The sequence below is a fragment of the Puma concolor genome, chromosome D3, assembly GCF_028749965.1.
Source record: "Puma concolor isolate L17-30 chromosome D3, mPumCon1.1.hap2, whole genome shotgun sequence".
In the NCBI taxonomy this organism is placed as follows: Eukaryota; Metazoa; Chordata; class Mammalia; order Carnivora; family Felidae; genus Puma; species Puma concolor.
This window is the reverse complement of record NC_141678.1, coordinates 61,797,269-61,810,094: the sequence shown is the minus strand read 5'-3', so window position 1 is coordinate 61,810,094 and position 12,826 is coordinate 61,797,269. Positions and strand designations below refer to the sequence as shown.

General features: G+C 38.1%; 1 long non-coding RNA gene across 1 annotated transcript in view; it reads left to right on the top strand.

Moving 5' to 3' along the window:
* The first annotated feature begins 1,432 nt into the window (after window positions 1-1,432).
* Window positions 1,433-12,826, top strand: part of LOC147575598 (uncharacterized) — a 467,807-nt gene continuing 456,413 nt past the window's right edge. Inside the window, exon 1 of the long non-coding RNA XR_015242740.1 lies at window positions 1,433-2,088. This is a non-coding gene — a long non-coding RNA (uncharacterized LOC147575598). The remainder of the gene's footprint in view (window positions 2,089-12,826) is intronic.

Here is a 12,826-nt window from a genome sequence, read left to right as displayed (position 1 = left end):
GTAGCCATATTGATCTTCTCAATTAGAAGAGTAGGACAGTGTTAGTTTTCTAGGCCTGCTACAACAAATTAGCACAAATTGGATGGCTAATTTGATAGAAATTTGTTTTTTCACACCTCTGGAGGCCAGAAGTCCACAATCAAGCTGTTGCAGGGCCACCCTTCCTCTGAAGGCTCCAGGGGAGTTTCTGTTTCTTAGCTCTTTCGCCTTTTGGTGATTCCATATATCCCTTCCTTGTGGCCATGTCACTCCATTATTTCTACCCATGGTCACATTGCTTTCTCTCCGTGTCTCCTCCTATCTCAAATCTTCTTCCTCCTGTAAGAAAACTTATCACTGGATTTAGGGCATACCCACATAATCCAGGATGATCTCTTCAGCTCAGGGTCTTAAATTCTATCTATCTATCTATTTATGTGATATGATATGATATGATATGATATGATATTAATTTATTATATTTACAAAACCTTTTTCCCCTCACCCCAAATAAGGTAACATTCTCAGGTCCAGAAATTAGGACATGAATGTATTTTTGGGGAGGCCACCATTAAATCTACTGCAAGCAGCAAAGGTAGGTGTCACTTTATGCACCTATTATAGGTAGCCATGTCTGGAGGTGAGGTTGGACAACAGAATCAGAAAGTGGAGTGGAACAGCTTTTAAAATGGTAGCTACAGATAGCTTAGAAAAGCCCTTTCAATAACTCTCTTTTCCCCCCTTCCCATCATTCACTCCACCAGAATACTTGGAAAGCTGAGAACATTTTAACGGCAAAAATAGTAATAGAAGCCTAGAGTTTAGGTAGTGGTAGGAGAATTAAATGAGCTAAGCTTTGGACAATTCTGGATATGGACCCTTTTGGGGTTAGGTTTTTCTAAAAATAAGGGAGGAGAAGAACCACTTATGCTTGAGAACTCTGAGCAAACCTTACCTATTGGCATTGTGGGTTGGCATTGTTAGTGATCCTCATGACCTGTTGGGTTTTTTTTGTTTGCTTTCACTATTAGTGTAGTAAATAAAAAGGGAAATTTTTTCTTATAGGCCTAAGAGTGGTTTAGCGACTGCACTTTAGCTCAAGGTGGGTGATTCTCAGATTTTAGCAGGCATTAGATTCACCTGCAGGCCTTGTTAAACTGCTGTATTGCTAGACTCCACTCCCGATTTCTGACTCAGCACTTCTAGAGTAGGACGAGGAATGCATTTTTAACAGGTTTCTAGGTAGCTCTGCTTCTGCTGGTCCAGGGCCCACATTTTGAAAACAACTGGTCTAGGCTTTAGGCCTATTTTGGGCTTCTGCAAGGAATCCTGGTTGGGTCCATACAACTGTTTTCACTGGTGACTCGTTTCAACTTTACAGTTTACATCTCCTAAAACTAGATCAGTGCTTTTAAAAATTTAATGAGTAAATCGATCACCTGAAAATCTTATTAAAACCCAGAATCCTGCCTGTGTGCCCTGAGCTTCTGATTTACTGTGTCTGAGGTGGGCCTGTGTTGGTGGAGGTCATCGAGAGGATATGACCGCTGGTTGACCCCAGAGCTGGCCCAGGCAATCAGAAGAACCTCACCCCTCCCCTGTCCTTGGATTGTACTTTCCTCCCACTGTTCGTATAGCTGAAGCCATTTCAAGATGCATCCTTAAGAGAGCAATGTGTTACTGAGATTATCTGGATGGTATATGTGAGTGAGCCCAATTAAGGCCTCTAAGTAAATTCTCAAGATTGTGGCCGGCGGTTTGGAGATCTGTTTGCCTCTGGCCGGCGCCAGGGATAAGCCTCTTTTGTAAGTTCCTGTGCTCATTAAAACCGCCAGCTACTAAGCTGGAGGGGCCGGCCTCTTTCTTCTACCTCTCCTTGCCCGCCGTGTACAGGAACTGGCTTCACATTTCACCTGAGAAATTCTGGAATTTCTGACCAACAGCCTGTGGTTCTGCTTTTCTAATAAACTTCCAGATGATACCAATGCTATTGGTTTGAAGACCACACTTTCACTGGCAAGGAAATAGAGGACGTTTATCTGCCTGACCTTGTTCGTTGTGCTCAGCTCGTACTGGAGCCTGGAACAGAGGACATCTGAGACTGTGACGGTGAGTCCTTATTTGAGGGTATCATTTCTGGAATGTGATTGAAATGCTGTTTGATCTCCAGAAGGTGCTCCAAAATCTCTGTTTTCTGCCTTTATAACTACCCAACCCCATTTCTCCTCTGCTCACAGAGTCAGGATTAAGGATTGTGTGTTTTAGGTTATAATAATTTTGGAGGTGAAAGTTTAATTAAAATATTAAAGGATTGGGGTCCCATGGCTCTTTTTTATGGGACTTAGGTAAAACAATGTCTAGGCTTTCTCCTACCTGGAAGCTTCCAAGTTGTGGCTATAAGTTTTCCAGTGAACTGTTTTGTTTGTCTTGCACACCGTTAGCACACTTTTCTTCAGACTAATAGGCCTGGTAACTAGACTAGTAAGAAACCGTGGGCAGTGATTCTTAGATGCGACCAGGCAGAAAAAGGAAAGAAGTCTGTGCTGGTGTTCTCATTCTTTTTGTTCTTGGTGGTGGTTTGCTGTGATCAAAGGATTACTTGGTAAGGTCCAGCTGAAGTGCTTTCATTTGGGTTTGAGGCAGACACTGACTAGGAATATTACATATATATACATATATACGCATATATGTATGCATGCATGTATTTTCCCCTTTAGCCTTATTCTGAAGGCTCATTTGGAGCCTTATTCTGAAGGCTTATTTCTTCTGAAGCTTCATAATTGTGGTGGGGCAGGACAAGGATGGGTGTGGAGTGATGGCAGTGGCAAAAAAAGGCTATTGGGATCGAGGATACCATTTCCCTGCCTACTCATGATCTCTTTCTCTTGAATACCATTAACATTGGTGACCAATAAGGCTAACTTATAAACTAAGCAATTGACAACCATGTGAGTACTTTGCAAAAAGTAGTAAGGGTTGGAGAGGACAGAAAAAGAATGGGGGATAAAAACATAATTTGAGAATCTTTGGGCTTTGGGAGTTCTCGCAAGCATTTTATATGTTTGTGTGAGTGTAACAACATAATCCCCAGGATACCTCAAGACACTAGCACTGTTAAGCACTGTTGTCACTGACTAGGTGAGGAATATGGAGATGGAGATATGGAGATGGAGATATTTGTTCAATATCACAAAATTCATAAGTTTCAGAGTTGAAATTTGAATGCAGGTCTTTTACAAACATAATATTTCATGAGTCAACCACCTAATGAATGTTAGGAGATATACTGATGCTATTTAGAATTTATGGTTTACTACTTAAGAACCCCTTTAACACAGGGGCGCCTGGGCGGCTCAGTGGGTTTAAGTGTCCTGCTCTTGATTTTGGCTCAGGTCATGATCTTACATTTCCTGAGTTTGAGCCCCGCAACTGTCTCTGCATTTGCAGTGCGGAGCCTACTTGGGAATCCTCACTCTCCTCTCCGCTCCTCTCCGGCTTGCGTTTTCTCTCTCTCAAAATAAATAAATAAACTTAGAAAAAATAATAAAATAAAATGAAATTCTGTAATAAAAAAAGAACTTCAAGACAAAGTAAAATTCTAGAAAGCAAGATAGCTTTTATACAGCACATATAATTAAGGGAAGAGAAACCTTCATCTTCAGGGAAGTCCCAAAATTGGTGCAAACTGAATAATCTTGATGAAGTGGTTAACTGGATGTCAAGAGGGTATCCATTAACTGTCAGTATGGAAAGCGACAGGACATTCTCCCCTTGATCTTCCACTTTTCTGTTCTTTTTCCTTCCTGGGGTTCAGTCGGGCAGAGGGAGAAAGTGACTCTCTGATAGAAGTTTGTTCTAAATTCCTGCTAAATCGTTTGGCCCTTCCAAAAGTTAGAAAATCTTGAAAGGGCAAATCCCAGATTGTGACTTACACTTAGTTCCTCTAAACCACAAATCCCATTTCTAAAAAGGGTCGTCGATAGAATGGTGAAATTCCTTCCTGGTTTCCTGCTCAGCTGCTTCTTGACCATCAGTCGGTCCCAGAGTTAACAGAATGCACACAATTTTATTTTGGATTCACTGAAACAAGGCAAAATGCAAACCAGGCCCTGCATGAAATGAATTTAAAGATCAATTAGAAAGCATGAACAATAACAAAATGGTAATGTAAAAATCTCTGCTCATATGAACAATTGGGCATTGACATTGTATTATTTTTAAAACAAAATCTATTCCTATTGTACTATTTCTAACATTTGAGTGCTTGTAGTGTGCCAGGCTCTACTGTTGTAAGATTTTTGTCTATCTTTTCCATTTAAGCTTTGGGTTAACATCTGGTGATATCTTTATTTGAAAGATGGGGATACTGAAACATAGAGGATGTAGCTTTCTCAGGGTCATACAGACAGGAATAGATAAATATGATACATAAAGCATACAAGTTTAAAGTCCTCCTATCCAGAATCCGAGACTTCATGTGGATATACACACACAGACACACATATTCACTCAAAGCCTCTAATTTTGTTTCTGAAAGGCCCAAATCAGTGGACTTACAGAATATCGTACTGTGTTTATTCTAGCTAGTAGTAAGGCAATATTTAGATAAACCCATAACAATATAAGTGTAGCATCTTTATCTGCAAGTAACATGGTGAAACATTAGTTTTTACGTCTGTAAGTTTTACTGCTTTATCTTTGACAAAGTCTGAAATGGTACACTTGTGACATTTTTAAAAATTAGTCTTCCGCATTTAAAGACCACTCACAATTGTCATCTATCATTGTTCTGGAAATGTCACATTGATTTTATCCTCCTTGCAATAAATGGTAACACCCCCCAAAACAAATAATGGTCTGACACTTCAAAATCAGCTGCCAGTCTTGGGTAGAGCAAAAATGGAAAAAAGGCAATTTTACTTAAAGGACAGGGAAAGAGAGTGAAAGAGAGAGAAATGCTCTGTCAGACACTGACAATATTGACAATAGTCCAAAGTAACTTAAATTATAATATTTTGTCTTTTCTATGTAAGCGATGTCATATAAGTGAGAAATATAGCATGTCATATTATAGGTCTATTAAACTTTGCAGATGATAGTAAATTTCTTGAAAATAGATTTAGATATAGAATCATAGTCAAGATTGAAAATTGCAAAATCAATGTACATGGAAAGCAGATTACTTCTAGATAACCTGTTCTGGAATTCTCCTGGAGCATGTCAAATTAATGATGTATAATCAAAGAGAGGGTGTCAGAATTATTTGAAATTGCATTAAAAAGTCCTAATATGAATAAATTGAATTTGATGCCTTGTGGATATTGAGTGAGTGGAGCATATTAGAAATGGGCATTGAACAAGGAATCCAAATCTTTGGATTTTATTGCCAACTCTGCCAGTGATGGTTGTTGGGTTTTGTTTTTGTTTGTTTTTTTTGAGAGGTTACTTCAACTCTCTGCAACATAGTTTCTTCATTTGTCTGTGGTAATAAAAATATAGGGTCTTCACCATATTCACAAATCTTTTAATTCAGTGCATATGGGATTATGGCTCAAGAACTTGTATATTATCCCATTCCACAGACGCATCTGATAATCAGCAATATTGGAAACCTTTGGTTTTGAGTTGCAGCTGTAGACATAGGGAGGAAGGTATTAAGAGCATCAAATGGACTCAGACTTGTCTTTTTATCTCTGAGTAGATCTAAAGTTCAGGTTGTGAATAATAGGCAAGGAAGTATGAAGAAGACCCCTGGTTTTATTTCTCCCAGTAAATTCTCAATACCTATCTAATATCTCAGAGAGATATATATATATGGTGATGGGTGGCTGAAGGTGGGATGGTATATAATACTGTGAAAAAGGAGAAGGTGGACTTCTTTATCCCAGGGTGAGGAAAGATTGATGTCAGGGAACCATTCATTTGCTAAAGAGCTATTTCTTCACTATGTTTTCCCTCTCCCACCCAAAAGAGAATTCACTATGAAAATTACAGTGGTAATTTTTTTTGGGGGGGGAGGCCATATCCTTTTAAGCTTCTATTAAATAGTTTGTTCTTCTACTTTTATTTTTTAATGTTTATTTACTTTTGAGAGAGAGAAAGAGAGACAATGTGAGCGGGGGAGAGGGGCAGAGGGAGAAAGGGAGGTACAGAATCTGAAGCAGGCTCCAGGATCCACGCTGTCAGCAAAGAACCTGACAAGGGGTTCGAACTCCTGAACCATGAGATCATGACCTGAGCTGAAGTCGGACACTTAACCGACTGAGCCACCCAGGTGCCCCTTGTTCTACTATTCTTGAATCTAGGCAGGCTTTCTGAATTGCTTTCACCAATGGAATGCACCAGAAGAAATGTATGATTTTGATCCAGCACCCCAAGAACACTTGTATTCTTTTTTTCTTTTGGAGGCCTGCTACCACAGTGACCATTCTGGGCCAATTTAATGGGAGGTGAGAGCCCATGTGGAACAGATTTAATAGTTTGTAGCAAATGTCCTCTCTAGACCAATCACTCCCCTTCAACCTGAAAGCTGATTAAACCTGGAAGAGTTTAAAGAGAGTAGTTAGGAGAGTTGAAGTGCTGTCTGCCTGAGTTCAAACTTCTGCATTTTATGGAGTCGTTCCTGCTATTTGATAACCTATCTCTTCAGATGATGCTGCAAGAGACGAAAACCTGGGAACCCTAGACAACTCTGTGTGTGTGTGTGTTTCCATAATAGTTTTATTCTTGGGTACTTAAAGTCAAAATATTTTCCTTTGAGTTAACAGAGCTAGTGATTTATTGTAAGAATGAGATGTGGGAAAAGCTGGACAAGTGAAGGTCCGGGAGGCAAGATAGAGCAGCATCAAAGGAATCACCAACCGGGGCGCCTGGGTGGCGCAGTCGGTTAAGCGTCCGACTTCAGCCAGGTCACGATCTCGCGGTCCGTGAGTTCGAGCCCCGCGTCGGGCTCTGGGCTGATGGCTCAGAGCCTGGAGCCTGTTTCCGATTCTGTGTCTCCCTCTCTCTCTGCCCCTCCCCCGTTCATGCTCTGTCTCTCTCTGTCCCAAAAATAAATAAAAACGTTGAAAAAAAAAAAAAAAAGGAGTCACCAACCAACTATCCTGAGAAACAAAGCTACTGAAGGGATTATAGATGTGAGGCTAATGGGCAGGTTTTTGGGATGCTGTGCTAATACCCCTGTGGATTTGCTCCCAAACATCTGGAGATGGGACTGGGGCTGCTGTTGGTCAACAGGATTAACAGTGAGAAAGAAGAGCTAGATACAAAGTAAAGGTAAAAAGAACTAGAATCTGGGGCACCTGGTGGCTCAGTTGGTTAAGCGTCCAACTTCGGTTCAGGTCATGATCTCAGGGTTCCTGAGTTCTAGCCCCATGTCAAGTTCTGTGCTGACAGCCCAGAGCCTGGAAACTGCTTTGGACTGCTTTGGATTCTCTCTCTCTCTGCCCCTCCGCTTCTCATGCTCTGTCTCTCTCTCCCTCTCTCAAAAATAAATAAGCATTAAAAACAGTAAAAAAAAAAAAAAAACAAAAGACAAACAAAACATAATCTGCTATGGTCTCTGCAACTAACTGGCTCTCACTAAATCCAGCCATAATGACCTTGAGAGAGAAATGACTACAGCTACCCTTCCACGTTTTGAATTTCATGCAAGTTCGTCTTTTAACCAGCTCTCATCTGGCTCCATGCAGGAAATGGGTTTCTGGGAGATGTAATTCCAACTAATCCAACTGGATGTGGTTCAGCTACCACAGTTGATACGTATTGGGTTGACCATTGTGTCCAGTTAGTTGAAATCATGTTCCTGAATTCTGTTCACTTAAACTCAGAGAATTGTTAGTAGGATTTGATCATGGGAAACACAAACCTCAATTATGCCTTAATACTATATGAGCCAAGAAGGGCAGATATTAAAGGCATGAAGTAGATCTATTGAATAATAAACTATTTGCCTATATTATCAAAGTAACTCAGGGAAAAATTATATAAGAGGAATTTGCCTTAACATCAGCTCTAACTTTCCAGTTTACTTTTTATTAAATACATACAAAACACAAATAGTCTTTGTTCTATAAACAGTTCACTAACATCATTTCCTGTATGTTCACTTTTTTAATTTACATTTACCTGATTTAAATTATTTTTATAATTGGCTTTATTCTACACTGTTATATAATGACCACTACAATTAGCTCGTTTTTCTACAACTCTCTCAGTCCCCTGGTACTCCTTTGTAGACAAGCCCTTCATTGCCTACCATTTAGCCTCTGATAACCACTGGCTGCTTCTTGGTCATCAGTTTCATCTTTTGTGAATTTCATATAAATGTAAGGAAGTGTTCCATCTTTTGTGTTTGGTTTCTTTCAATTAGTATAGTGCTCAAGAAATTCAGCCATGTGTCAACAGTTCATTCCTTTAATTGCTAAATAGTATTTCATTTAACAACTATGCCAGATTTTGATAACCTATTCAACAGTTGACGAACATTGGGTTTCTAGTTTTTGACTGTTATGAATAAAACTAGTGTGACATACTTAATACATTTTTATTTAGATATGTATTTTTGTTTCTTTTTGGAAAATACCTGGGAGTGAGACTGTGGGATCCTATAAAATATGCTTAATCTTATGAGAATTTGCCAAGAAGTTTCCTAAAGTGACTTATAATTTTGAGTTCCCACCATTTAACAGATTAGAGTTCCATTTGTTCTATAGCCTTAAAAATCCTTGGCATTTTGTATTTTTTTATTTGGACATTCTGATAGATGTGAGATGGTGTCTCATTGTGGTTTTAATATGTACTCCCCTATTGGCTAATGATAAGTATATTCAGTGCATATTTGCTTTTTGTGTATCTTAATAGTAGTGCCTATTTAAATATTGCTCATTTTTAAATCCATCTTATGAATTGTAAGAGTATGTCTTGAATTGTAAGAGTAATTCATATACTCACAATACAAGTCCCTAATCAGATGTGCATATATTTGCAAATATCTTCTGAGTTTATGGCTTAGCTTTACATTTGTTTAAGTATCTTTTGAATAACAAAACTGTATAAGGCTGAGAACTTCCAATTTGTCTTTTTCTTGCCAAGCCAGATATCACTGGGTCATTTGGTAGATCTTCATAAAGAACTTAAAGGATAATTTATAATTTTCAGTGTATATATTAGAAAAGAGAAACTGAATTAATGAAGTAAACGTGCATCTCAAATTTATGTAAGAACAAAATGCAAAGAAAATAAAGGAAATAATAAAATAGAGCAAATAGAAAATACTATTACATTAGCCTTAAAAAGCTCAAAGATGTTCTTTAAGTAGACTAATACAATCCATAGACTTCAGGCAAAACTGATTAATAGGGACAAAAGTTTAATTAACTTTTTTCAGGAATGATAAAGGAAATATCACTATAGGTCCTTTGGATATTGAACAAACATAAGGAGAAATTATTAACAAATTGATATTAATTTGAAAATGTTGCATAGGCAAATTACTTACCAAAGCTTATTCAGGTAGAAATAGAATGCATAAATAATCTAATAATTATTAAAGACATTAGATTTATAATTAAAAATTCCATAAAGAAAGAAAAAAGCCTCTAGTTTCAGATGGCTATATCTTTTTTTAAGCTCTACTAAACATTTAAGGCAAAAATAATTCTATTATGCAAATTCTTCCAGAGAATGGAGGGGGAGTACATTCCACAACATATTTTAGAAAACTATTCTAACTTGACACCAAATGCTTATGGTAATTGATGAAGGAAAATTAGACCAATATTTTTTATGAATACAAATGAAAAAAATCAAAGGTTAAGGTGTAACAGTGATCCGTTGCTCATTTTATTTTTTTTTTAATTTTTATATATAGTACTAACTTGGGTTAATCTGAAGAATGCCAGGTCAGCTTACATTTTTATTTACATATAGACAGAGCCTGCACTAGCTTGCATGCAAGCAGGGAGGAGCCCAGAGAGAATCCCAAGCAGGCTCAGTGCTGTCAGTGCACTGATCTCTGGAGAGATCATGACCTGAGCTGAAATCAGGGGTTGGGCGCTTAAAGGACTGAGTCATCCAGACATCCTAGGTCAGCTTACATTTTAAAATCAACAAAATTTGGGGCACCTAGGTGGCTCAGTCAATTAAGTGTCTGACTTTGGCTTAGGTCATGATCTTGCAGTTTCTGAGTTTGATCCCTGCATTGGGCTCCGTGCAGATGGTGTGGGGCCTGGAGCCTGTTTCAAGTTCTGTGTCTCCCATCTCTCTTCCCCTCCCCTGCTCACGCTCCCTTTTTCTCAAAATTAATAAACATTAAAAAAATTTTTTTTTAAAAATTAATAAAACTTGCCATTTACAGAATTGAAGACAAATACCAGATGATCATGCAAAGATTTAGGAAAATTGATAAATTCAACATCATTTTAACAAATTGAACAACTCATTATAGCAAATTAAGATTAGAAGAGAGCTAATCTGAGTGAACTGGTCTTATCTGATAAAAGATCTCTATAACAACTAACCAACACCAATAGAAAAAATCCTAGTTTAATGGAGACAAAAAAACAAATTACCTGTGAAAGTGAGAATTTGATAAGGGTAGTAGTTGCTATCATTGTTTCTGCTCAACGCTCTGTGGAAAGTCTGAGTTCCTAAACCAAAATATATATGCATACTGTTTTGTGTTTTATGTGATGGTCAATCAGGTGTGGTCACAAGAGGGAACACAGTAGGGACTCAAGAAAACAAAGTTTATTGTACTCACAGGTTCTAGAAACAGGAGTCAAGATATTCCAGGCAGGGCCACATAGGAAAGCACCAGCATTAGAGGGCAGAGGGGCAGGAGCAAGGAGAGCTCCCAGACCATGACTTTTACTAGAGTTTCTATGGGAAAGGCCATACAGGGTAGGGTAAACACTTGCAGATTGACTAGTTTGAATACTGTGGCAGACTCTAAGTTTCAGTGGTGGTCCCTGATAGCTTGAGTCTTGGATTGTTTAAGGCAGGACCATATTGCCTCCAGGGCATTATGGGCCAGATGGAGAAGGTATTGCTCTGGACTGGTAGGTTTGCATATCAAAGGCATGTTCTAGGTTGAGAATTTTGACCTAAGAATTGAATAGCCCTGGGAGGGGTAGTCTCACCCTAGCCAGAAAAAATTAAGATGACAAAACATAATGCACAGAAAATGAAAATTATAAACAAGACACATAGATATGTACAAGTGTATAGTTACATAAAAAATAAATTATAGGGAAGTGAAAAGGAAAAACTCATTAGTTGCATATTATACATTTCTATATATCAAAGTCCTAAGGAATCTACAAAAAACTATTATACTTAAGAGTTCAAGTTTATTATTAAAAAAAATACTGTATCAGATACTGGCACAAACACAGATAAAACTTAAAATAATGCTATATAAAATAGTATAAACATTCAATTTCTAGACTCTAATAAATCCTGTGCTAGACTTCTGGAGAAAGCCAAAAAAAATATTGAGAGATAATCAAGATGATATAAGAGTACTGAAGTATTCCATTTGTATGGCTTAGGAAATTCAATATTTTACAGATGTCAGTTATCCTTCATTTATAGACACTATGAAACAGCAAACAAAACCCAGAGTTTTTTTTAATAATTTTTTTTTTTTTTATTTTTGAGAGAGAGAAAGAGCAAGCACAAGCAAGGGAGGGGCAGAGAGAGAGAGACACACACACAGAAGCCAAAGCAGGCTTCAGGCTCTGAGCTTTCAGCGCAGAGCCAGACATGGGGCTCAGACATACGAAAGGATCATGACCCGAGCTGAACTTGGATGCTTAGCTGATGGAGCCACCCAGGTGCCCCAAAACCCAGAACTTTTACTAGTATTATGGGGTGATATTTAATAGAATGAACTTCAAATATATATGACAATGCAAAGTGTAAAGAATAGACAATGCATTCTTTTTTTTTTTTTATGTTTTTATTTAAATTCCAATTAGTTAATATTAGTTTCAGGTATACCATATAGTAATTCAACACTTCCACACATCACCCTGTGCACATTATGACAAGTGTACCCCTAATCCCCATCACCTATTTAACCCATCCTCCCACCCCTTTCCCTTCTGGTAACCATCGGTTCTGTACAGTTAAGAGTCTGTTTCTTGATTTCCCTTTCTCTCTGTATCTCTCTGCTCAGTTGTTTTACTCCCTAAATTCCACATATGTGTGAATTCATATGGTATTTGTTTTTCTCTGAATGACTTACTTTGCTTTCCATTATGCTGTCTAGTTCCATCCATGTCGTTGCAAATGGCAAGGTTTCATTCTTCTTTACGGCTGAGTAATATTCCAGTGGATATGTATACCATATCTTCTTTTTTTTTTTTTTTTTTTTATTTATATATGAAATTTATTGTCAAATTGGTTTCCATACAACACCCAGTGCTCATCCCAAAAAGTGCCCTCCTCAATACCCATCACCCACCCTCTCCTCCCTCCCACCCCCCATCAACCCTCAGTTTGCTCTCAGTTCTCAACAGTCTCTTATGCTTTGGCTCTCTCCCACTCTAACCTCTTTTTTTTTTCCTTCCCCTCCCCCATGGGTTCCTGTCAAGTTTCTCAGGATCCACATAAGAGTGAAACCATATGGTATCTGTCTTTCTCTGTATGGCTTATTTCACTTAGCATCACACTCTCCAGTTCCATCCACGTTGCTACAAAAGGCCATATTTCATTTTTTCTCATTGCCACGTAGTATTCCATAGTGTATATAAACCACAATTTCTTTATCCATTCATCAGTTGATGGACATTTAGGCTCTTTCCATAATTTGGCTATTGTTGAGAGTGCTGCTATGAACATT